General features: G+C 46.5%; 1 long non-coding RNA gene across 1 annotated transcript; it reads left to right on the forward strand.

Annotated features, from left to right (window-relative positions):
• The first annotated feature begins 420 nt into the window (after nt 1–420).
• On the forward strand, nt 421–6,588 carry LOC128110551 (uncharacterized). Its single transcript, XR_008218248.1, has 2 exons — nt 421–514; nt 4,299–6,588. It is a non-coding gene; the product is annotated as an uncharacterized LOC128110551 (long non-coding RNA).
• Nucleotides 6,589–25,534: the final 18,946 nt, after the last annotated feature.

Consider the following 25,534-nt stretch of genomic DNA (forward strand, 5'->3'; position numbering starts at 1 on the left):
TAGGAGGCAGAGGCAGGTGGATTTTGGTGAATTTCAGGCCAACCTGATCTACACAGCAAATTCCAGGACATCCAGGGCTATGCAGACACTGTCAAACAAACAAAAAGATTTCTGACAACTAGGGCAAAGTAGTGTAATAGTTTAGTGTTTCACCTTAGAATCTTTACCACTTTGCATTGAATTATATGATGGTTAATTGGACTACCCAGTGAATCCCCAGGAGCTGGTGTTGTGTTTGAATGTGCAGTGTACCCTCCAGGCATCTGTTGAAGCACCTGCTCTGCAGCTGATGGTCCTGTTTAGGGAGATTGTGAAATCTTTGGGACTGTGGCCTAATAGACAGAAGTGGGTCAGTCTTGGTGGTCTCAAAGTGATTTCCGGCTCTTGGTTCCTATTTCCTGTGCTTTCTAACCCTCCAAGCTGCTGCCACGGACTGACTGCTCCAACCGCCGTGTCTTCCACCATGATGGACTGTGCTCTCTACCATGAGCCCCGCCCGACAGACCTCCCTCCTGTAAGTCGCTCACTCACGTCGGGTATTGTTGCCACGGCTACTTCAAAAGTAACTAACACACCCACAGTTTCTGCATCTGTGAGGATGCTTCTAGAGTGGATAGCCACCCCACCATCACCACCATCACCACCATCACCACCATCACCACCACCATCACCACCATCACCACCATCACCATCACCACCCTCACCACCATTACCACCATCACCATCACCACCATCACCATCATCACCACCATCACCACACTCACCACCATCATCACCATCACCACCATCACCACCATCACCAACCTCACCACCCTCACCACCATCACCACCATCACCATCACCACCAACACCACCAACACCCCGTCCTCATAACTGTCACCCCCACTCTTGCCAGTCACCCCACCTCCACCGCCCTCTGGCAGCATTCCAACCATCATGTACCTGGCCTGGGTAGAACACAACAGAGGAAGAAAGGGAAACCAGCTTTCTCCCTGGAGCTGGGGTTCCCACCTTCTCCCATCTCAGAGGGCAGAGCACCAGGCTCCTGGATCTTTGGCTTCAGCCAACAACCCCCACCCCCCCACAGCTTCTCAGACCTCCAGGTGCAGAGGAATCACACCACTGGTTTCCATGACAACATATCGGTTCCATGACACCTCTTGGCCTCCATATGAGTAAGACAATCTCATAATCAATCCTGTCTTATGGATCTACAGCTATCCTTTTCTCCCCCTCTCCTATTGGTCCATTCCTTGGTTAAGCCCAGATGAATATTCTACATATATTCACAGAAGTTAATATTTGTACTAATAAATTTTTCATAAGAAAATTGCTTTAATGTATCTAGTGGATTGTTATGTGATAATCTTTAGAAAACATCTTTGGAACATTTAATGCATTATTAATGAAAAATTATTTTTTTTCCAGTGGTGACGCTCTTGTGAAAGCACTACACATTCAAGCTGCTAGCTCACACTTCACTTAGGTAAAATGATGAGTAGAGAAAACTTGGCAGGACTACAGTACCAAAGGAGGTTCTTCAAAAAGTTAATATATTCACCAATCACAGTTACAGGAAGCATTTGAAAGCAATGCCCAAGGCAATATGAATGTTAACAGAGCAAAGTCCAGCTGGGGGTTGTAGTAAGCTTTCTCAAATGTAGTCAGACTTTCCTTTGTGGGACTTCCAGCTCCCCAATAATGACACTGAGACCTAATATTAATTTTGAAAACTTAGCCTTAGCTAATCCTTGTGACTCTCCTTATAATATACTCTAGATATCAACACATCTCTAGAGATGAGCAGCTTGCAAATATGTGGCATCAGGAAGGAACTCCACCAGTGAAGAGAACATGTGTGGCAGGGAAGTCAAGCTATAATCTCATTTTTTAAGTGTGACTGTGCAGCTGGGGACATGGTGTCAGTTGGCAACATGCTTGCCACACAAGCATGAGTACCTGAGTTCAATCCCCAGCACCCATTTAAGCCTGTGTGCAGCCCCGGCATGCCTGTAGTCTAGTCCCAGGGAGGTGGAGACAGGAGGATCTCGGGCTCACTGGCCAGCCAGCCCAGCTAAATTGGTGAGCTTCAGGTTTAGTGGGAGACACTGGCCCAGAGCAAATGGGTCAGATGGAAATGGAGAGCAGTGCTTACAAAAGAAAGCATTTAATGTGGCTTATGGTTTCAGAGGGCTAGTGTCCATGAGAGTGGAACAGAGGAACAACTAAGAGCTCATGTCTTGATCTTCAAGCTAGAGGCTGAAAGAGAGAGGCACACTGAGAATGGCTTTAAAAACCTCAAAGTCCAACCCAATGACACACCTCCTCCAATAAGGCCACACCTCCAAATCCTTCCCAAGCAGTTCCACCAACTGCAGACTGGGTATTCAAATATATGAGCCTCTGGGGCCATTCTCATTCAAACTGCCACACTCAGACCCCACTGCTTCACTGTCAGGCCACTTAGCAGGTCCCTTCTGGTACAGCTGGTCAGTTCCTCATTAGCCTGCTCAGTATCCAGCCATTCTATGACCTTCCAGGGTTTTGTAAGTGTCCTCTGTCTGGGTATCATCAGAAATATCTATCATCCTTAGAAGTGCACAGAAGCTCCGTGATCTCTCCTCTCCTTCCTCTCCTCCTTCATTCTCCCCTTTGTCATACCCTGCTCAGCAGGCTCAGGTCTCCTGGGGAGAACAGGCAAACTGACTCTGTTTTCAGAGAGCATACTGCACAGTAACACCTTTCTCTAGACATCTTTCCTTATGGAGTGATTTGTATCCCCATGTATTCATAAGCCAAACCACAATCATCAGTACCTCAAAAGGCATCTGTATTGGGAGGTTAACTTGCAATGAGGTCAAGAGAATGGGCCCCAATGCAACATGACTTTTCCTTGGGAGAAGAGGAAAGTTGGGCACAGGCACAGAGAAAGGATGCCATGGGGACATGAAGACAGCCATCTACCAGCTACTGAAAGGTGTCCTTCACTTTGGACTTCTAGCCTCCAGACTGCATGCAATAAATGAGTGTTGCTTACTCCACCTAGTCTGTGGTGTTGTTTTGGCAGTCCTACAAATATATCTCCATCATTTGGGTTAATTTTGTTCTGACCCATGCAACTGTCACTAGTAAAAAGAAGCATCTAAATTGAAGGGGACTCCTGCGCAACTAGGAAGGACTCCCTCCCAGGCCCTGGATTAGACACAAACCACACCCCAACACCTGTTTTCACAGACAGATCCTTTATTAAGTGGGTAAGAAAAATTAAAATGGCTGTTTTCTGACTCAGGCAGAAAACAGCAGCAAATGACCTTGTAGGTGTCATTCTTAAGAAGAGAGAAAAAGGGGAGGTCTGTGTCAGAGTGGGCTAGGATGCTGTGGTAGAGGAGACAGAGGATGAGGGGGAAGGGGACAATGGAGAGGGGAGAGGGGTATAGAGAGGAGAGCAATGTGACACATAGACAGATGATGGTTTATAAAGGTGAAGGGGAAACCCTGGGTTAGGATGGGGTGTTTATTTTAATTGGGCATGTTAATCTGGTGAGCCTAAGGGGGCTTCTGATACCTGGACTTTGGTCGTCAGCTTCAGGAGGAGGAAGTAGCCAAGTAAGGGAGCAAACCTCGGTGGCTAGCTTTAGGGATGTACTCTAATGGTTTTTAGCAAGGCAGAGGGAACGGGGGAGCAGGGCGAGGCCTGCCCGAGCCACACGCTCTAGCTGGCTGCTGCCCTTCAGATATGACAGAAAGAAAACATAAAGAAGAAGAATCTTCCTTGTAGCATCCAGGTGGCTAGTGCAGGACATGTCCTTCGGGAACTACAAAGCAATCTGAAATAGGAAAGACTGAATGGGAGGAATGGTAGGGACTAACAAGACTCTAAAGAGCAGAAGGGGGGGGGGATGCCTCTCAGTGGCAGAGCGCATGCACCAGGCCCTCGGTTTCCCAGCACCACCCGCCTTCATAAAGGAACAGCAGACTAGGGTGCAACTTAAGGAGACAGTTCCCTCAGGGAAGGAAGCAACTTGGCCGGGGACTTGTGTTGGACAGGATGCAATGGAGGGCCAATAAATGACGGGGGATGTGGGGGGGGGGGAGCTTTTGATGTCTGCTGGTGCTTTCAGCCAGGAGCATCTGTCTGCTGGGCTGCGGTTGGAACTGCATGAGAAGCTGAGGCAGGCATACAGCCGGAGGTTGCGGGCTGAGGTTCCACGTGCTGCTGGCCCGCACAGGCCTAAGCAGTGCAGCAGTGTTCCCCCCAAATTAAGAGATATTAATTTTTTTTTTCGTTTTCATTTCAGGTTCCAACAGGAAACAAGACACTTGGAGTAGAGACAGGATCTCGGCCCTTCCTAAAATTCCCGAAGCCAGGAAGAAGCAACAAGAATCCAAAGAGGCAAGAGTAGTGCCCACTGGGACACCCAGCTGGATCTACTGAGGCAGGTCTCCTGGCTTCCGGCCATCCCTTCAGTAGACACTGCTGTGGGGAAGGCAGAGGCAGACTACAAGTGACTCTCCACCCTCCACACCCCCCATTCTGACCCAAACTCTAAACAAAGCCCTTTCTCTGTTTTATGTATTTTACATTGATATCTCTTAATGTGGCCGAATGACTGGACCCAGGAGCAGGCCCTTTGGGCAGGAACTTAGGTAACAGAATTTGTCAAACATTGAGGGACAACACAACTACAGGGTTTTCACTCGCTCACTGACCCTGAACAAAAGGGGAGAACGGAAGTCGCCCCTGCAGCTTTGAAATCTAGTTTGGTTTGGGGGCATCCCTTCTTTCTGTGCCAACATGGATGGCCCTTTGCAGTGTGTGGTACCACAGGAAAAAGTAAGTGTTTTGAAAACTGTAAGCCCAAAGTCAGTTTCCTGAGTGTCTTCTCAGGGGTGGGCATGTCAGGTCCCCTCTTGTGCGTGTGTCCTAGTGCATGCACGCGTCTATATGTGTGCATGCACACATGTGTGTGTGTGTGTTGTGTGTGTATGTGTGCCTGTGTGTGCATGCATGTGTACACGCCTGTGTGCATATGTGCATGCACGCATGTCTGTTTGTATTTGAGGATTCCTTTGAGGTAAATTGGGGATTATTTATTGGGTCAATTTGGGGTTCCCTTTGAACTATCTGAAAGGAAGTTTGGATTGTTTACGGTCTGTGCTGTTCCCACCAAACTGAGTCATCCAACAGGGACCCAGAGGGTTTAGAGAGCCCTGTGGTTGGCATGAGAAGGAACTCCCTAGAGAAATTATGATGAGCCCTGCAGCATGCTGTGTGTCTGAGAGAGTACTCCTATGTGACAGACTGACTGTGCCTCAGAAGTGTCTGGCTGCCGCAGCCACAGAAGTTTCTGACTTTTTGAACTTAAGCTTTTTTTCCCCCTGGTGAATTCACCTTTTTAGGTCTGTGCACTCAGATTTATTTATTTATAAATATGAGATGTACTTAGTGTATCTTATCTATATTGACATGTAATTTATATGTGTTTGTTTTTGGTTTTGGTGGTTGTAAGTTTTGGCTCCCTATCTGGTTTTTATTCTCTGCTAAAATAATCTGTTGTTCAGTCACTTGGTAACTGTTACTCAGCCATTCCTGGCTAGAATGAAAATATCCAAAGAATTAACTCAGCCTGTTTGGGACTAGAAAAAAAGGTAAAAGTTGTGGAGTTTTGCTTTGTTTGTTTTATTTTTAAGCCAAGTTATTGTACATAAAATTTTACTATGTTGCTTTGTCTTATGACTGAAATTTAAACTTAAGAAAATCTCTGACAAATGGGTTAATTTAAATTTGTTGGCAAATAAAAGGAATATCTTAACACCTGCCAAAAATAAATTAAATATAAGATGTGATAGATATTCATATATATTAGAAGTAAAACCTCTGAGTCATTTATAAATATGTTAAAATAGTAAAACATCATTTGTTAAGTATGTACCCAAGTCTTTTGGTGTCTTAAAAATCCATGAGATGATAATACATTTAGGTCTACTGTGTTTCATAGGCTATCAAAACACATTGTGACATAATATCAAGAAACAGCTCTGATCTTTGTAACAGTAAACAACTATTCCAGATTCCAGAGGAATTATGTATCTCTCGAAATAGAGGCTGTATTTAAAGATCACTTGCATCCAATATAAGCTAGAGCAATGCAGTTTAAAAATAACTGTCATGTTTGTTTGCCGTTCTTAACTACCCTAGCTTTAATAATTATGCAAGGGCAACTCATTTGCACTTAAGTTGTAAAATACGACCGTCTATTTTAGGTAGCAGTCGATTTTAGAAAAATTTCTTCCTGTTTTCATGTAGAGGCCCACTAGTAAAGACTGCTTTAAACTATTCTAAGGAGAATTAATAACTGAACTCAACTGGCCTCTTAATGAAGCAGGTTCATTTGTGTTCCCTGACAGCAATAGACAATAGGGCCCAGAGAGGATTGCCATAAGGGGCTCACCTCTCAGCAGCAGGTAGGTGGCTGCTGTTTTCCTGGGTAGTCTTTTCTTAGATTAGAGACAAAGTCTCTAAAACAATCATCTTCATAATGTACAAAAAACTTGCAAATTTCAAAAACAAAAATCTTGAGCTTTTCACACCCTGTAGGTGTTACGTTTTTAATGAACATGCCATGTTTGCATCAGTAATGGCACAATTGTCTGGAGCACAGATGTAAGCATAAGTAAATATTAACCAGTTAATCAATATTTAGAAGTCCTTAAGTGAAACTATATACTAACTGTAAGCATAGACTAAATTATAAAAAGTTTGTAACTAACTAGTATGCATGACTATCAGAATTCATTTTTAAAGATTTATTCTATTTTTAATTATGTGAGTGTGTGTGCGTGTGCGTGTGCGTGTGCGTGTGCGTGTGTGTGTGTGTGTGTGTGTGTGGTGTTTGTGTATGTGTGAATACAGATGCCCACAGAATCCAGAAGAGGGTGCTGGATTTCTTGGAGTTGGAGTTACAGGCAGTTGTGAGCTGCCCAACATGGGTGCTAGGAATCAAACTCAGCCCTCTGCAAGAACAGTATATGCTCAACCACTGAGCCATTTATCCAGCCTCTTATCAGAATTCTTAAACTCAAGAAATATAATTTTGTTTGGTCTTCCTTTCTTTGTCCTAAGCCTAAAGTTGGCCAAGAGAAAAAAAAGATTTTATTTATTTATTTGTTTGTTTGTTTTGATAGTGCTGAGGATTGGGTGAGTCTTCTGCAGGGCAAGCACTCTGTCACTCAGCTCTCTCTCCATCCCTGTGACAAATGATTTTAAGTATTGATAGTATACATGTGGTTTTTGATTTCTAGAATGGTATTGTTTTATAACAATTTAAGGATTACATTTTGTTGTAATTAAGAAGCTAAGTAAGTTATCGTTCTGACCCATTTTAGGAGATTTATCAAAGATTAAATGAAAAGATTTATGTTGAAAAGTTGATGACAACAGGCACAAGCTAGAACCATCTGGAAAGAGGGAACTCAGTTGAGAAAATGCCCCCACCTGACTGGCCTGTGTTGTCCTTGTTAAATTAGTGGTCGATGTGGGAGGGCCCAGGCCATTGTGGTTGATGCCAGCCCTGCACTGATGGTCCTGGGTTCTATAAGAAAGCAGGCTGAACAAGCCATGAGGAGCAAGCCAGTAAGCAGCTCCCCTCCATGGCCTCTGCATCGGCTCCTGCCTCCAGGTTCCTGTCTCATCTTCTCTGGATAATGGACTACAAGCGATAAGATGAAATAAACCCTTTCTTCCCCCAAGTTGCTCTTGGCCATGGTGATTTTTATCACTGCAATAAAAACCCTAAGTAAAATAAATTTTATATGTAATTAGACAGCCAGGAAGTTGTTTTTAGAGGGTTTAAGGTAAAATTTTAATATGTAGATAAAAAACAAGAATCAAGTTGTTTATTTTTAATATAACAAGCCTTCCTTAGAATGTTGGTCTGCTCTTAGTTAAGTTTGTAGAACAACTTCTTATATATGGAGATATTTTCCCATTAGGTTTTTGTGTGGTTGGTTGTTAGTTTGTTTTGCTTTAGGGAATGAAATCTTAAGAGACTTGATATCTATTTAAGCATCCATTTGCTTTAAAACCTTTGCAGTGATATTTGGTTTACAATGACGTTAAAGGAGCTGCTGTCATGTAGTAATCATATTTGATACGTCCCACTGACATAGGTTTTATACTCTTTTTGTGGGAAGCCAGCTCCCACCTTTTGAAGGGTTCTTATACGAGAGAAAATATTAGATAGAGAGACCTGGCTGACGAGAAGAAAGACAGAAACACAGGACAGCTTCAGGAGCGCCTGGATCAACACCCAGTGGCCTCAAAGGTTTTCTCAAAAGGCTTTTTATAATATGCCAAGGGACAAGGCAAAAGATCCCCTCCCCAGATCAAAGCATAGTGTACAGCCAAGTGTAGACCCTTCCAAACAGCTGGTAAACACACCCATGTTCAAATCATCTCCATATGCAGCCCTGTTGGGTAAAGCAAGCTCAGATTCTCAGACCATGAGTAAGTTCTCACTAGGAAACCTCTATGGGTCTCTACAGCTTTTAAAAGCCTGAGGATCCTAATACAATGCTGTCTATTCTGAAGGTCCTCTTAATATGCTATAAACAGAACACGAATCAGGCTGCTAAGTCACCAGGCTCTGCTGTATGTACTGTTTAGAGTCGTTTTAAATAATTCGAACCACTTGTGCAGTCAATAAGGGGCCATATTGCTTTATTCATCCTCATTTCAAAACATTTCAAAACTGGTTCCTCTCTGCGTCTGTGTCCACCAGCTACTGAGCTGTTGTGCCTCACTTCAGCCCCAGAATCAACACAGCTGCAAGCTGTGGGCTGAAACCTCTGAAATCATGGACAAAAATAAATCCTTCCTCCTTTCAAGATGTTCGGCCATGTGATTTGTCATAGTGGCAGACAACCTAACAAAACCCACTAGGCAAGCCTTTCCCCAGCTGGGTAAGGGGGTTCTTAAGGGCGTTGGCTTAAAAGCCAATGTCCTGCCACTAGGTGGAGCTACAGGTTAGCTTCTGATGTTGTCTCCCCTTGTCTAGACTGTTTTTCCTCAGCAAGCATCTGTCTCTTTTTACATATGCTTTCCGTGGCCTTGATGGAATCTATGCAAAATCTGCAGTAGATGGCCAACTAGACAAAACAGCATGCCAAATCCCCACTGAGTAATGGATGGAAAAGGGATATAGTGATGGCCTCCCTAGAAATTGGAATTAGACAAAACAATTGTCCTTTTCAGTCCCAAAGCCATACAGGAAATATGCCAAGGACAGAGACACCTCTCTGGGACCCTTTCCCATGCAACAAGAATCCAAAGGCTGGATTTATGATTTTTATGACTTATCTCCTAGCTCAAGTCACTGGGACCCTCAGCTGAATCCACACATGCAGGTTTCCTGGCTTCTGCCCCATCCTCCCATAAACTGTACCACTGTTATGAGGAAGGAGGAGGCCAGCTGAGAACAGCTCTGCAGTTTTGTCAAAGCTGTGAAGAATCCGCTTTATGCCGTTCTTTATAGTGTTTTACAGAGGTCAGAAGAGGACTTTGGATCCCCTGGAACTGGGATTAATGAGGGTGTGACCCACCATGTGTTCTGGGAACAGAACTCAAGCTCTCTGCAAGCACAGGAAATGCTCTTAACTGCTGAACCATCGCTCTGGCTCCTGTATTTTGTTGTTTTTGAGACAGGGTCTCACATAGCCCAGGCTAGTATGGAATTTGTAGTTTAGCCAAGGCTGGCCATGAACCCCTGGTCTTCAGTCTCCAGACCCCAGGTGCTGGAAATTATATTTGTGCACCACCGCATCTAGATTAATACATGATTTAATTTTTTAAAAAATGGGTCTCACAGACTCAGAAGGACAAACATAGTATGTACTTACTCATAAGTGGATACTAGATGTGAGGGAAGGGATGGCCAGACTGCAACCCACAGCTCCAGAGAGGCTAGCTAAGAGGAAAAGACCCTAGGAGGGACACATGCAGGACCCTGTGAAGGAGAAGTGGATGAGATCTACATGAGTGGACTGGGTGTGGGGGGTGGCAGAGGTCAAGGAGTGAGGGTTGAGAACATAGGGAAATGGGAGGGTCGAGCTGGAACAGGGACAGAGTGGGAGGGCAGGAAGGAAGATACCATGACAGATGAGGACATCATGGGAATAGGAAGAGGCAGGGTGCTGGGGAGGCTCTGAGGAATCCACAAGGATGACCCCACCTGGGAGTGCTGGCAGTGGTCCAGAGGGTGCCTGGACTGGTCTACTCTGGTGACCGTTCTAGCACAGTGAGATGCCCCTGCACTCTGGCTTCTTTATAATCTTAATAACCAAGCCTGTGGTGTGCCACCTTGCACAGCCTTGGTGCAGTGGGAAGGGGCTTGGACCTGCCTAGCCTCAGTGTGCCAGGCTCTGCTGACTCCCCATGGGAGACCTTGATTTGGGGGATGTAGGGATGCAGGTTGGCTTGGGAGGGAGGGTTGGGGGTGGGTGGGAGAGGGAGGAGGGGGGATCTGTGGGTGGTATGTGAAGTGAGTAGAAATTTTCTTAATAAAGAAAAATGAAAAAAAATTAACAACTTGTAAAAAAAATGGGTCTCAGTCATGTGTGGTGGTGCATGCCTTTATTCCCAGCACTTCGAAGGCAGAGGCAGGTGAATCTCCATGAATTCCAAGCCAGCCTGGTTTACATAGCAAGATACAGGCCAGCCAGGGTGGTCAAACAACAATAACAACAAAATTTAAAAACAAATAAATAAAAAGTAAGGTTTCGTGTATCCCAGGCTAGCCTATGCAGCCAAGGATGGCCTTGAACTTTTCTGCTCCTTCCTTCCCGCCTCTTCCTCCCCAGTGTGGGGATTGCAGGTGTGGCCACCTCGCCTGATCACACACTGGTGGAGAGCAGCTTCGTGTCAACTGCTTCCCTGTGTTGTTTTCAGCCGAAGCTGGAAGCTCCAGGAAAAGCGGCAAACAAAGCGTTCCGGGAGATCCCGAAGCCCTTCCTCCTCTGGGGTTCTCCACCTCCTCTACCGACAAGGCTCAAGACTGTGCCTTCTGGCAAGGAAACATTCACAGAGCAAGGCTCCGGCATAACCCAGGACAGCAAAGGGGGTGAAGTTGGAGCTATGAGATAACACAAAGCCTATTGGCCCCAAGATGAGCAGTGGATGCATGCTTGGCAAGGCTCTGAAAATGCTTCTTTACTTTTTCTGAGGAAGAGGGAAAAAAGCACTAAGTACTTAAAGGAAGACATTCCATCACCAGCTCCTTTAGTTCCCTTGGGTTAGATAGGGACGTGTACTAGAACATTCCCTGAATTTGTCAGTAATGCTTTAGTTCCCACCATGAGGATGCCTGAGGAATACTTGCTAGACTATTAACAAAGCTTGCTAAACTACTCTCTGGTCCCTCACAGCCCCTAAGAAAGGCAAGGTCTCCTGGAGTAAGGGCTGAAGCAGGCATTAGACATAGATAGGATGAAGGTCTGATATTACCCTCTCTTGACCTGAGGACAAAGGACATGGCCTGCCTGGACTGCTCTCTCATGACTGATAGACTCTAGCTGCCCACTGAGCCTGAGACAGGAACTCTGACTTCCAGACCACAGGGGTTGAGAAGGGACAGTGGTTGGGTAGAAGGAGCACATAGTCTGAGATTTCCACGGAGTCTCTCCGAAGGAATCGAATGGATAAAAGGGATCCAACAATGGATGAGTTACATTTAGATTATAAAGAAGCCACAGAAGAACACACCTGAAAGTGTCTTTGCTTTCCTGAGCAATGTGTGTCCACCTCAGCTTTCCCTGACTTTCACTAGCTTCCAGACATTCTAACTGTCTGCCCCGATTTCATAATGGGCATGACACAACATACCTGTAACAGCTCAGGGAAACAAGGCACTTCCTATTTAATCACCTGCCATCAAGTGAGATGCCGCTGCACTCTGGTCTTCAGTCCTTTGCCTAGGCCATCATGGTACTTCCTAATATTCTGTGTATGGATACACCTAGGAGCTGCATTAGGAGAGACTGTCACCACTGAAAGCATGGCATGGGTTCTGGAGATACAGACCTTCCAGTTCCAGAGAAGCAAAGGGAATCCCATACTTGTATAGGTCTCAAGGTATTTGGGAGAGTTCCACACCATGTGACCTTGCCTACCATGCCATAAATCACAAGGCAGTTCAAGGCAGTCTTTAGTCTGGGTATGGAGATGAGGCTGGGCTTGCAGCTTGGGAGCAGAGGATGGAGTCGGGCGCTGTAAGGCCACAGCAGCTTTCCCCATCAACTCTGTGCTGAGAGAGCTGCAGTAGGGACATGGCCTGATTTGGAGGAAAAAAGGGGGCCAGGCAGAGGATGACCTGACAAGAAGAAAGGAAAGGAGGGAGAAAAGTCCCAGACAAATGAGAGATTTTGTCACCAATAAATGGTGAAAGAGGCCCGATGATCACACCCATGGTTGTCTACGGACCTCCACAAGCACACCATGCATGCCTATGTACACCAACACCTGGACCCTCCCCAACATACATTATAAACTTTGCATCATCCCTAAGAAAATTTTCCATGAGGGCATAATGGCAACCACCAACCCTGGATCTTCTAAGACATGATGATGGTACTGATCTTGGCAACGCCCCAGAGGTGTGACATCACTTTTGATTTACCATTTTGACAGAGGTGTTGGTCCCAGTAGAATCCACAAGGCCCTTTCAACCATGATAGGCTTTATCCCACAAGTCCAGGACCAGTGTAAACATTCTGCTGATTACAGAGTTGATTTGCTTACCTACAAATCCAGAGCTTGGGCAACAACTGCAGCGAGGGGGAGTGGGCCGGGGAGAACGGCCCATCCAAGTCCTCCACGAGCTTCCATGCAGTGACATGTCGTGTCTCTGGCAGTTCATGTCAGTTAAGGGCAGGAACTAACTCTGGGAGATTTTCATATTTCCCTTTCCCCCATCATTCTTATGATGAGTTCTGGGGAAGCATGAAGACAATTCTCATACACTAGGGTTGCTTGCAAAGTCATTCTAGGACTCTGGTTCTATGTGAGAGGTCAAGCATTGCCCTGCAATGACTCGATTTGGGTTTACACCTAAAACTTATAAATTTTTCCTCCATAGATAACCCAAACTGCATTTTATTTGTTTTTTTGTTTTGTTTTGTTTTGTTTTTGTTTTTCGAGACGGGGTTTCTCTGTGTAGCTTTGTGCCTTTCCTGGAACTCACTCTGTAGCTCAGGCTGGCCTATGAACTCACAGAGATCCTCCTGACTCTGCCTCCTAAGTGCTGGAATTAAAGGTGTGCACCACCACCACCCAGCCCCAAACTGCATTTTAGTTGTCTACTCACTGATTTCCCTTCGGAGAACACCCGAATCAATTACCCACCATCATGCCTCTGTAGTTTGCACTGATTGTGGCCACATTGTGTCTATTGATAGGATAAGGAGTGCCACCTGGCCTCCACCACACCAGAATTAAGTTATTCTTCATGAAACCAGGGCCCTCATTCCATCACACGGCTTCTCAAAGAGCCCTGTGCAGTTGGCCCATCCCCAATATGTACTTCAAAGATTTTATTCATAACAGTTGTTTTAGGATTAATCATGGAGGTGTATGGACATGTTAGGGAACACTCAGGGGACTGAAAAGCCTGCACAGTCCATTCATTCCACCATTCTGATTCCCTTGAGCCTTCACAGGGAGGTTCACTCTGACTGTAAGTTGCTGTGGTGGGCAGAACAGTTGCTGTGGAAGGATGGTTCCTAGTCAGCTGACTTGAGGGTGATTATCCTGGAAAATGCAGGTAGTCCCTGTCCCTTTAAATAGAGCAGATGGAAGGAGGAGAACCGGTGTGCTCTCACTAGATCCCACTAACCATTGCTGATGCTATTGGAAGTCCTAAAGAAGAAATGTGGATGGGACAGAGGTAAGAAAATGCTTTCCTTCAGGGTTCCCAAAAAGGGGTACTGTCTTGCCAGCCTCGACTTTAACTCCATGAGATCCATTTTCAGACTTCTGATCTCCAGATCTGGAAACTCAATTTAAGTGGTTTTAAGTCACTTTGTGACTGTTTGTCACAACAGCAATAGGAAGTTATAGGTCATATACTGATGAACCAACCTGCCTCCATCTTAGGCTTGAAAGCCATTTTATGGTAAAGACAAACTGGGTTCATTCCTAGTTTATGATTTATGATTAGATCTCTGTTTCTCAAGCATTGGGCTGTGCCCCACTTGTAACCTGAACTACAACTGGTTCTGTACTGCCTGTTCCAGGAAATGGCAACCATGTCTTTGTTTCAAAAAGTTGTTATGACCATCTTGCAACCCTACCTTTGTTTCAAAAACTTATTATAATCATCTATTGCTATGACTACCTTGTGATGACCACCTTGTTATGTTCTGTTTTTGTAACTCCACCTATTTGCCTGCCAAATCCTCACTTGGAAACCCTTATCTTGAGCACGTCCAATGATGACCTATTGAACCCCACCTTAGGGAGAGGCAGCCCATCTACATGAATTAAAAATCCTGGTTTAATTAATTGCTTGTTTTAATTAACTTGGCCATGATGATTTGGCTCGGTGGTCTTTCTCCTTATATCCTTGGGATTAACCATACCTACTGTATAGTCCAAGTTTTAAATCAATGTCACTCCTAGACTTTAGGGTTCACATATTAGATTCTAAATCTCAGATGCATTTTCCCATGAAAATAAATTTAGTCTCAGGTATTTAATAGTCAGCTAAAAAAAATTTTTAAAGCCCTGAGCTACAGCACTGGCTGATGGTTGCTGGTTTCTAACTCGGGAATGTCCTCACTTGTGGCTCACTTCAAGCTGTACAAGTAGAGCATGGAATTTGAGGCACATAAAATCTGTTCTGTTCTGGGAGCGTGGCCTCTCAAAATGGCTGCAGAATAAACTATCTTTTATTCCCTTCAAGATGAGTCCTTCAAGATAATTATGGCAACACAACCTGGGACTTCCAGAATGATCGGCTTTTCCTCGGAGGAATCAGCTGAGTGGAAGCCACGTAATGTCTATTACAAATAAAACTGCTAGGAACATAGTTGAGTATGTGTCACTGTGGAATGACTGAGCATCCTTTGGGTATAAGCCCAAGAGTGGGATAGCTGGTCTTGAGGTAGATTGATTCCCAGTGTTCAGGTTATTGATGCGTTGTCCCAGCCCCTGTCTTCATGTCTGCATGGTGTTCTGTGCTGCCACCTGTCTGTGTATCCTAGTTGCCCCTTTCCATAAGGCCCACAAATGACATCATATTGACTTAGTGACTTGCAAAGACCCTATTTCCCAGTAACAGCACAATTAAAGATACTGGGACTTGGGACTTTAACTTCTAGGAAAATATAATTCAGTACATAAATGTGTTGTAAACTCAGGCATAGCAGCTGTTTATTGAGGATCTGACACCTTCCTAGTATAGGAACAATCAATTCAGTTTAGCACCATCATGTGTACTTTGGCTGTATTGTATCCTCCTAAAACTAGCTACTAAGAGCTGGCTGGGTTCCTTTTGCTCATTCCAGACAGAAGTCACGGGTAGGAGATGAAAAGTTCTTCCAACACTGGCTACCCCGAGCCCGTGAATGCCCAAGTCCTGTGAGCCAAACTGGCAGATCCAGAGGATTATAACTCCAGATGCTGAGAGCTCAGACCCTACTGTTTCATGCCTTAGAAGCAAGAGACACAGCTCTGAGTACTCAGACTGGACCCGCTGTTCTGGGCTCTAATCTCCAGTGACCTCAGCACTTGGTAGCAGTTGTCGTGAGCCAAGGCAGCAAACAGCAGAAAGTGGCACCTGCTAGGACTCTGAAGCGCCAGAACAGGCTTGGGTGCTGGTACTGAGCCCTACAGCAAGTGTTACAGCTCCTTTGTAGCTAGTGGCCCAGTCCTTAGGCCAGTGTTGTCTCTGAAGACCCTGTTCCCATCATGTCTGTTCTGGCTGCTCTCTGAAATTCTTCAGCTGCCTTCTTTAAATTTTTTTTGTTATTTTATGTGCATATGTATTTGACTCCATGTATGTCTGTGCATCATGTGTGTGTCTGGTACCTGTGAACCACAGAAGAGGGTGACAGATCCCCTGCATGTGGAGTTATAGGTAGTTGTGAGTGCTGAGTGTTAAACCCAGGTCCTCTTGGGGAGCAGTCAGTGCTCTTAACCACTGAGCCATCTCTCCAGCCCCTCAGCTGCCGCTGCTGTCACATCAACATGCTCTCATAACAAAAGGTAGGCTGGAAAGGCACTCCGTGGAAGCCTTTTATTGGGCCTAATATTGCAATAGCTGGGAGACATAGGAGGTATCTCCCCGGAAATTCCAAAAGTGAGCTGAATAGCCCACTTAGGTAGTTAGGGATGAAGAATCAAGGGTGTTTGCTCCAGTCATGGCCTGGTGCTTCATGCAAATGAAAGACTCTATTTGAACTAATCACAGGTCTTCTTTGGGGCCACTCAGAGGAAAGCCCCCCCCCCCCCCCCCCCCGTGTCTGGCTGGGGGCAGAAAGGACTGCAGAGTCACGTAGAGTACACAGAGGCTTGTGACGGCAAAATGTCTGGTGCAGGCGTTCGAAACAGCAGTTACTGGATTTCAAAGCAGCTTTTCACTCAAGGCATCTGGAGCGAAAGGGAAGGGTCTAACAGCTGTTAACCAGGGAGCAGAACGTCCCTGGCACCCAACCTTAGCTTATTTAAGGAAAAATTAAAATTAGCAGCAGAGGTTAAAGGCTATTGCTAGCAGAGGGTTTAGCAATATCCGGTACTCAAACAAAGTTTAAATACTGTCCCTGCGCCCAAGGGAGAGGTGGGTCCCTCTAGTCTGTATCATCTGGTCCAAGAATGCTATGGTGATTACTAACCAGCTTATGTGAGTAGCTAAGAAAATGTCTTATGTGCTTGTTCTGTATTAAAAATAAAATCCCTCAATATCGCCTAGGAAGACAATCAGGGATGCAGCATTCGGTTTCTGTGGAAACAGCCTGAGGGCGGGAGCTGGAGTTCTGCTTTCTCCTTGTCTGGTTTGAAGTAGTTCTGAACAGCAGATGTCGCTATTGCCTGCTCCAATTTTTCATGCCCAACAAAGACATCCCGGGCAAAAGAAGCTGAAAAACTTCATCCGAGCCCAGACTTGGCTACTGCTCTTTCATTCACTCAACTTTTGTCTACTTGGAATTTTTCCACTGCAAAATGTGAGGCTGTCTTGGCTTGTCTCTGGGTCCCTTCTCAACCTTCCCACCGTTTCCAGTGTGTGCTGGCTCAGGAGACAACTGCTAAGGACCCTGTGATTAGGAATTTAGGGTCAGGGCCGAAATACCGCTCAAGTCTGCATTTCCCTGTGTCTGGGTTGCTTCAGTCTGCACCGATCTCCTCCTGGGGGGGGGGCGCTGTTGGAACCACCATCTATAACATGTATCTCCAGTGAAGTCGTGGCCAGGCCTTCAAAGAACTTCAGTTTCTAATCTCCTTTCGCTAGGACTAAGGTCCGAATTCCCCACTGAGTCTGCTTTTCAAGTTGAATCTCTCCTTTTCAAAGAAGGGCATCCCTGTGGCAGTAGAAGGTCAGGGAGAGGGTGCAGTTATTCAAATGCCCCTGTTCCCACTGTCCCTGCCACACAGCCTGCTGGCATGAGGCATGAGGACTGACAGACGGGAGGGAGTCACACCCTTAAAGGTCATGGCTCAGATAATAAAGCCCCTTCTTTTTTTCTCCCCCCTCAAACAGCCCCGCCGGACATCTGAGAACTTACTCTCAGCTGGGGGAAGGATGGGTGGGACCAGAAGAGGAAATGGTACTAGTCTGGGTGAGGACCTTAAAAGTCAACATACAGGGCGGCACCTGTGGGGAGTGGAGGACGGGCCAGACAGAAGGGAAGCAGAGGCCAGGGCCAGCAGCAGCCACCTGTTTCGGTGGTGAGTTGAGGCATGTGCAGCTACAGCCATTTTTTTTTTATCTGTGGTGACCCTTGGGAGCAGATCTGTTCTCATGAACAGGTTAGAGTAATGCTAGCCGCTGTCCTCGCAGGAAGAGGTGGCCTGGGACATGAGTTGCTCACACAGATACTGTTATTAATAGTTCTCTCGGGTTTATATTTGTTTCACATGTACTTTTTTCCCCTTTGAAGAATATTATGTGATGAATGCCCAGCAAAACGGGCGCCAAGTTGTGCCGTTCTAAGTATTTGCAAACAAAATTCGTGTAACTCAAAGGACCCTCATATCAAGCTGGACTCGCTGTTACTGTGCACACACCTTAGGAAGCTCTCTGTGTGAATTCAGATGTAGGTCCCTCGGAGCAGGATAATGCTTCCTGTTTGAGTCCATGTGGCTGAGAAACAAGTAACAGGCAATTAGCAGATAGTTCTTATTATCTGGGAGACTTTCCAACCCTTGGCCCCTTTCATTCTCACATGTGTAGAAAGACAAGCCTACATAGGTGAGTGAGTCTCATCCAGCCTTTGTACAGAGCAGCTCTTGAGATGAGGACAGAACCTTCCAGCATCTCCCTGGAAAAAGCTAAGCAGGATGCTCTCTGTCACTGAGGATCCTGTGTGAGCCTGCAAACAGGGACCCACTCAGGAAGTACAAATGACCACTGGCCAGAGAGAAATGGTGCTGCCCCCCGAAGGAGCTGCATGAGGAGGGGTGGGAGCACCCACTGCTTGCTTCGACAGAGGGGACATGATCATTGCGCAAAGGAGGCACGAGTGTAGGAGAATAGGGCCAAATGAAAACTGTGTAGGACTTGAGCAAGGGAGTGTGCTGGGTTGAAAAGAAGTGAGTGGATGCCTGAGAGATTGAGGGGGTGAACACCCTTGAGGACTAGCACTAGAGGTAGCAAGCCATCCCCTGGGACAGGGCGGCGAGGGTGGGGGGGGTGTGGGAGGGGGGACGGGGGACGCAGAGGGGAAGCTTGAGCTGTAAAATGTGAGAGACAATGAGAACCAGAGAACTATTTGTTCCTATACTACCAGAGGGTTGGAACAGGTGACAGGCTGCCACCAGGCCAGATAAACTCAAAAGAAGTGGAACCAAGGCAAGGGCAAGGTTCATGGGGCCTGGTTTGGGACACACCTCTTCAACCATGTGACTCTCCTGTTCCTGTCCCTCGGCTGCAAGACCAAGCAAGCATGCCTACTCCAGCCATCCACCTGCAGGAGCACCCCACAAGGCCAAGCAAGCATACCTACTCCAGCTATCCAGCTGCAGAAGCACCCCACAAGGCCAAGCAAGCATGCTTACTCCAGCCATCCAGCTACAGAAGCACCCCACAAGGCCAAGCAAGCATGCTTACTCCAGCCATCCAGCTACAGGAACACCCCACAAGGCCAAGCAAACATGCTTACTCCAGCCATCCAGCTACAGAAGCACCCCACAAGGCCAAGCAAGCATGCTTACTCCAGCCATCCAGCTACAGGAGCACCCTACAAGGCCAAGCAGGCATGCTTATTACTCCAGCCATCCAGCTACAGGAACACCCCACAAGGCCAAGCAAGCATGCCTACTCCAGCCATCCAGCTACGGGAACACCCGCAGTGGCAACATTATGACAGATCCTTCCTTTCCAGTTAGTTTCCCTATGTGGCCATTAGAAATTAGAATGTTCCGTGTAGGTGAGCATCTTAGTCAGGGTTTCTAGTGCAGTGATAAGCACCATGACCAAAACAACTTAGGGAGAGAAGGATTCATTTGGCTTACACTTGCACATTGTAGTCCATCGTTGAAGGAAGTCAGGGCAGGAACTCAAACCGGGCAGAAACCTCAAGGCAGGCGCTGATGGCAAGGCCATGGAGGGGTGCTGCTTACTGGCTTGCCCACTATGGCTTGCTCAGCCTGCTTTCCTACAGCACCCAGGGCCACCTGTTCAGGGTGGTGTCATCCACAGTGGGCTGGGCCCGCCTACATCAATTAAGAAAATGCCCTACAGGCTTGCCTGCCACTGGATCTTATAGAAGCATCTTCTCAACAGAAGTGAGTGCCTCTCTAATCTACATCCACACCAGACTGTCCACAGAACTGCCTGAGCTTCCCAAAGCAGAGACAAGATACTCCTCTCCTGGACTGTGCTCTGATTGGTTGGCTTGGGGTACACACTGAGCCTCGAGACTTAGGACTGCTCAGGTTATCATAATGTGATGCTCAGTCTGAGAACGAGTAAACACAGCAGTTGCACATGTGCGACCATGCTCACATTGCTCTAAGGCTCTGCCTCATCCAGGCCAGGAACTGTGGCTCTGAGACTCAGCTGCGGAGCTGTCAGATTCCTTCTGAATCAGAATTCCGGGGGCCCGGAAAGGCAATCTTCTCCCTAGAGTGGTTGGTGGATGAATCACCTCCAGGCTAGGGCTAAGAGCATGATGGGAAAGTACAGCTCTCTAGAGTTGTAATGGAGGCATTAATTCTGTTAAAAATATGTTTAGGACAGGAACTCACTCAGAGCCCCTCAGATGATGCTCCAAGAGTAGCTTCTACCCCTTTCCTTCTCTGATGGCTGGGGAGGAAGTGAATGTGTTCTGTGTCCCCTTATCCTCACATAGAATAAAAATGCACAGACACAGGACAGACAACTCCAGTGATTTCAGGCTGTGAGACGATTTTTCTCCAGATGCCAGAGTGAACAGGGTTGCCTGTGACTCTTCTCCATGGACGGTATTGAATTGATTGACAATTCTCCTTAGAAGGGCAGGAGCCTGGTCTCCCAGCTCCTGACTCTGCCAGGACCCTTTGGCCTGTTTTCTTTGGTCATCAAGGGTTCCCCGAGGTGGCCATGTTCCAGGAATCTTTCTGGAAGAGGCACTGACACCAGTGAAAGTGGAGGAAAGACATCACCTGCAGAGAGGAGCCAGGGCAGCTCCTGAAAGCTTCCAATCCCCGGTCCAGTTTGTACTCTCATTTTATACTCTAAACCACAAGGTGGGGCAGGCCAGCAAGCAAGATTTTACAGCAGGCCGCATGGCAGTCAGCAGGTTGTTAAGGGCAACAGCCCATTGTTTCCGCTATTTCTCCAGGTCATTCTGTTTCAGATAGCAAGTGAAGTCGTGCAGTGCAAGCATGCTTTAAGTAAATCAGCAAGCCTGTGTGTAATAATTGGTATTTCCTACTTTATTCTACGTCAGTCGCTTCCAGAATAAGCTGGTGCTATTTTAGGTCTCTCTTTTTTTTTTTTTTTTTTTTAAGGCAGAAGGTGGGTGTGATGTAAGCAGTATATTGGTGAGTGATTGAACAGGAGTGAGGGTCGCCCCTCCTGATTCCAGTTTATCCTTCAACTGCTTTTCAAGTTTTTAATCTAGAAGAAACTGGTAATGAAGGACTGAAAAGGACCAAAGAGGGCAGGCTGGTGTAGATGTTGGAGAAGCCTTCTCTCCAGGAATTGCTCCTTGCTTTCCTGACCTCTCTCCTCTGCATGGTGAGCCTTGTTCAGCACTTCTTACAGAATTCCTGGTGTTTCCACAAGCCAGTAGATTTGCTAAAAAAAAAAGCTGACTTTTTGCACAGTGGAACTTCTCAGGACCTTCATAGTAGAGGAGCTCCTATAAGGCTCCAAAGAAATAGCTTCAGCCTGCAGCATTTTCAAACCCCTTTAAGCCCAGATACTTACCACCAAGGAGCATGGACAAGCACACAACGTTTTGCACTTTTGCTGAAGCTGGCAAGGAACTGGTGACAGTTAACCATGGCAGTAGGGGCCATCAGATTCTAAGATATGACAATATTGCCCCATCGCCCAGACAGGAGCACTGCTCACCTTTTCCTGTGGGCAGGATGTTTTAAGAGCTAAGCTATGAAAAGTTTACCTAAAATACATGTCTTGAAGGCTTCATGCGCAGAACAGTGTTCAGAGGTGAAGCTTTTAGCAAGTGATCATGTAGGTTCTGACCTAATTGATGGATTAATCAACTGGTAGATACATAATCTGATGCTATTTGAAAGGAGTGGGCTATTTATTGCCAGCATGCCTGGAAAGGATACTCCATGTCCCTGGTACCTCCTTACTCTCTGCTTCCTGGCCACCATGAAGTGAGCTGCCCGGCTACCCCTTGCTCTCTACCATAACAATCTGTCTCATCACAGCCCACGGACAATGGCTCCAGGTGACCGTGGCCTGAAATCTCAGGAACCGTGAGCCTTCCTTGAGGTTGTTGGTCCTAGGCATTGGGTCATTGTGATGCAGAGTGACGATGGTGTGGTGAAGACTGATGGCTGCAATCCCAAGGACTTCCATCCATTTCTGGTTCCCTGCTGGACTTTGCACAGGCAAGTGCAGATACAGCCTGTCGCTGGAATCCATTTGTACCTGTGACTCATCTATAAACCACTGTAGGTATTTCATAGTCCTATAGAGACATCACCTGAGCCAGTCAGAGGAGACTGCCAAGACCTCACTGTCTGGAAGGCAGAGGCATGGGCTAGAACCTCTCACTCCCTCTTTCCCATCCTGGTGAAAGTGTCCCCAAAAGCGTCATGGAAGAAAAGAGCTTGTCAGAGCTGCTGGGATGCTCGCAATGAACTAGAGCTGACAGGACAGTATGCTGAGGGCAGATCTGGCGGCTGATGCACAAGGTGGACGTGGTTATGTTTCTAAAAGCCTACTCATGGATCATTCCTGGTGAGATGAGATCAACGGGGATAATCAGTTCAGAGATGCTCCACAGTTCAAAACCACCATGGAAGCATCTCTGACCTCTTGCCATCTGGAGACTGGCCAGCGAGAAAGTGTTTGGAGGGGATATTGTAGCTGTTTGCAGCGCCCCCTAGTCTTTCTTCTGGAGAGCTGCCTTTGGCCTAGTGGGGTCAACCTCACTTGCTTATGAGCAGTCCCCTCCTCCTAATCTAGAGCACACTGGCCTATGAGAGCATGGGATACTAGCTAGCCCTCTGGCTCCACCCATCACATACTATGTGGTGCTGTGCTATCATGGCTCATACAAAAGCCAGGCTTATCCCTTGGGAGAGGTAAATAATTCCTGCACCCCAAATTATTCATCAGCTCTCTGAAATCTAAATTTAACCAGACCTCTTGTGATTTGGCTCACAAATCTACTTGTACCCCTGTTCCCAAAGCGTACCTGCAATGAGTTATGTGAATGAGATGCCTATCTCAAGCTCTACATTGGGAGCACCCTCAGAAAGGGGGTGTGGTGGCAGGAGAGAGACTGTTTGGTAGACTAGAAACTCTCTGTTCAAAAGCTACTTAATGAGGGACCTGCAGGCAGAACTCCGAGGGTCACTTGAGGCCTCACATTAGGAAACACAGTGCCTTGTCTCCCCAGAACAGGCTTTTCTGTGAACAGACTTTGAGGGGACCTCATGGCAACAGCTTTCATGTGACTTAGAAGAAGCGCTTCTTCCTAGCCCTGTGGACCACAGGAAGCATGTTGCTTTGTTCTGAACAGCATCGATTTCCCAGCATTCCCTAGTCTTGCAACACAACTCTCTTGCTCTACACATCGTGTTCATCTTAGTGCTGCTAATGGCAGAGCCTCCAAGTGCAACTCAGCTTGTGGTATAATCTGGCCTTAAAAACAGACCCACATGGGAGTCTCAGGCGTCTGACAAACACTGATGTACTATGTTACAGCATAGGAGTGCTCATCAACCTGAGATCTTTGTATGGTTGGGCCTGATCCTCTCTCTCTGTCTCTCTGTCTCTGTCTCTCTGTCTCTGTCTCTGTCTCTCTGTCTCTGTCTCTTTCTCTTTCTCTCACTCTCTCCACCCCTCTCCCCCTCCACCCTCTCTCCTCCTTCTTCTTCTAATTATTATTATTGTTATTGTTGTTGTTGTTTTTGAGACAGGGTCTCTCTACGTAGTCCTGGCTGTCCTGGAGTTGCTATGTAGATCAACCTGGCCTAGAATCTCTCTGAGATTTTCCTGCCTCCTGAGTGCTGGAATTAAAGGGGTGCACCATTCCACCTGACCCTGGTCTTGATTTCTGATAGCTCTCAGTGGGTGCCAAACAGCAAAACAACCTCGTTCATAGAATAGATAGGAGGGTTTTATATAGACACACGGGTAACAGCAGAGCTGGTCTTTGTATGTTGGAGCCCATGCCCTTCATTACTATATTAGGAGAGCAGGGAGATTGAGGAAGTGACTAGGGGATAGGCAGATAAACACATGAATTGATAAAACACTGGGCCAGGAGACTCGGATCACCTTGCTTCAAAGCAGGCCACCACTGCATGAGTTTGTAATGTCACCTTGCTTTGACATTGCTGTGAGATGGATGGTAGTGACCCCCTTTATGGGGCTGTGGCCCTGTTCCACGGTGTGAGGCATAGTAAGTGTTTAACAGCAAGCCTGTCAGGAAACACCTAACAATTAGAAACCATCATTAATGCAACCTTAGGGACAATTGTCCTTATGTAGAAAGGCAACACACTGTGAAGGACTTGCTGCATCTTATGAACAAGCAGTTGGCCCTGGGCCAGGCCAGGATGGGAACAAGGGCCTTCCTTCTTCCTGTTTGCTTCCACCCATTGTCGTGTGGCAGCTCCTGTGTCTTTAAGGCAGAGCTTAAATGATTCTGTTCTGGTCCTGCAGCTTCTAGAAGTCTGTGTGGGCATGCTGCAGCTGGCTCCTATTAAAGAGGATAATGGCTTCTCATGGTGGCGGCATCATACTCAAAGCTCAAATGTAGCAGCACCCCCTCCCTGTGCCATCTAAAGGAATGTCATTGCTGGGAAAATGAAGGGGAGCAGCAGCCCATTATCAGGATAATCCATCGGTGTAGACTCTACCCAGGCGGCTTAGCCCCAAGTTCACTTTCCTTCAATAGAGTGAGCAGCTTAACATCTCCATTACCTGCACCCTCACTGTGACTCCTCCTCCTCACTGCCTTCTGCAGACCAAGTCTCCCTGAAGCAAGCTGTAATTTCCCTAAATTTAGTCCATTTTGGCAAAAAGGCATCGCCAGTCCCCACCTTGAGCATAGATCCCCAAGTTCTGTCGCCCACGGGCAACGGCCAATCTCAGAATACAAAAGACACTGCTGCTCTGGACTGTGACTAAGCTCTGAGAATGTCACCAGTGCCCCCGGGAAGGGACACTCAAAGCTTTCCAAAGAGACATCAAGGCTGGGTGTATGGGAAGACTCTACTTTTCGTTTTTAATTGTGGGTGATACGGAACATTCGGTGACATTCGTGTTTCTGTAGGATTGGGAATGGAGTGAACTTGGTTCTGGTTCCTCAGGTACAACTTACGGTGCTCAAAGAAAGCACTTTCTTAGATATGCTACACTAACACTCTTGTCCAGAGCAACACTGTATGAAAAAAGGTACCATAGTGACAGACATGTCCTCTGCAGGTACATGGCTGGCCCCAAGTGCCCAGTGTGACTTGGGATAGAATTTCCAATTTTAACCGACTCTAATTATTTTTAAACAGAACATTTAAGTAGCCTCATGAGGCTTGTGGCTGTTATCTTGTAGAGGATAGTTTTGAATTGAGAACTTCATGCATCAGGCCCTCCAGAAACTTACAGTCAGTGTATGGATGATCCGGGAAGCCTGG

The sequence above is a fragment of the Peromyscus californicus genome, unplaced genomic scaffold (genome assembly GCF_007827085.1).
Source record: "Peromyscus californicus insignis strain IS unplaced genomic scaffold, ASM782708v3 Scaffold_15__1_contigs__length_86483966, whole genome shotgun sequence".
In the NCBI taxonomy this organism is placed as follows: domain Eukaryota; kingdom Metazoa; phylum Chordata; class Mammalia; order Rodentia; family Cricetidae; genus Peromyscus; species Peromyscus californicus.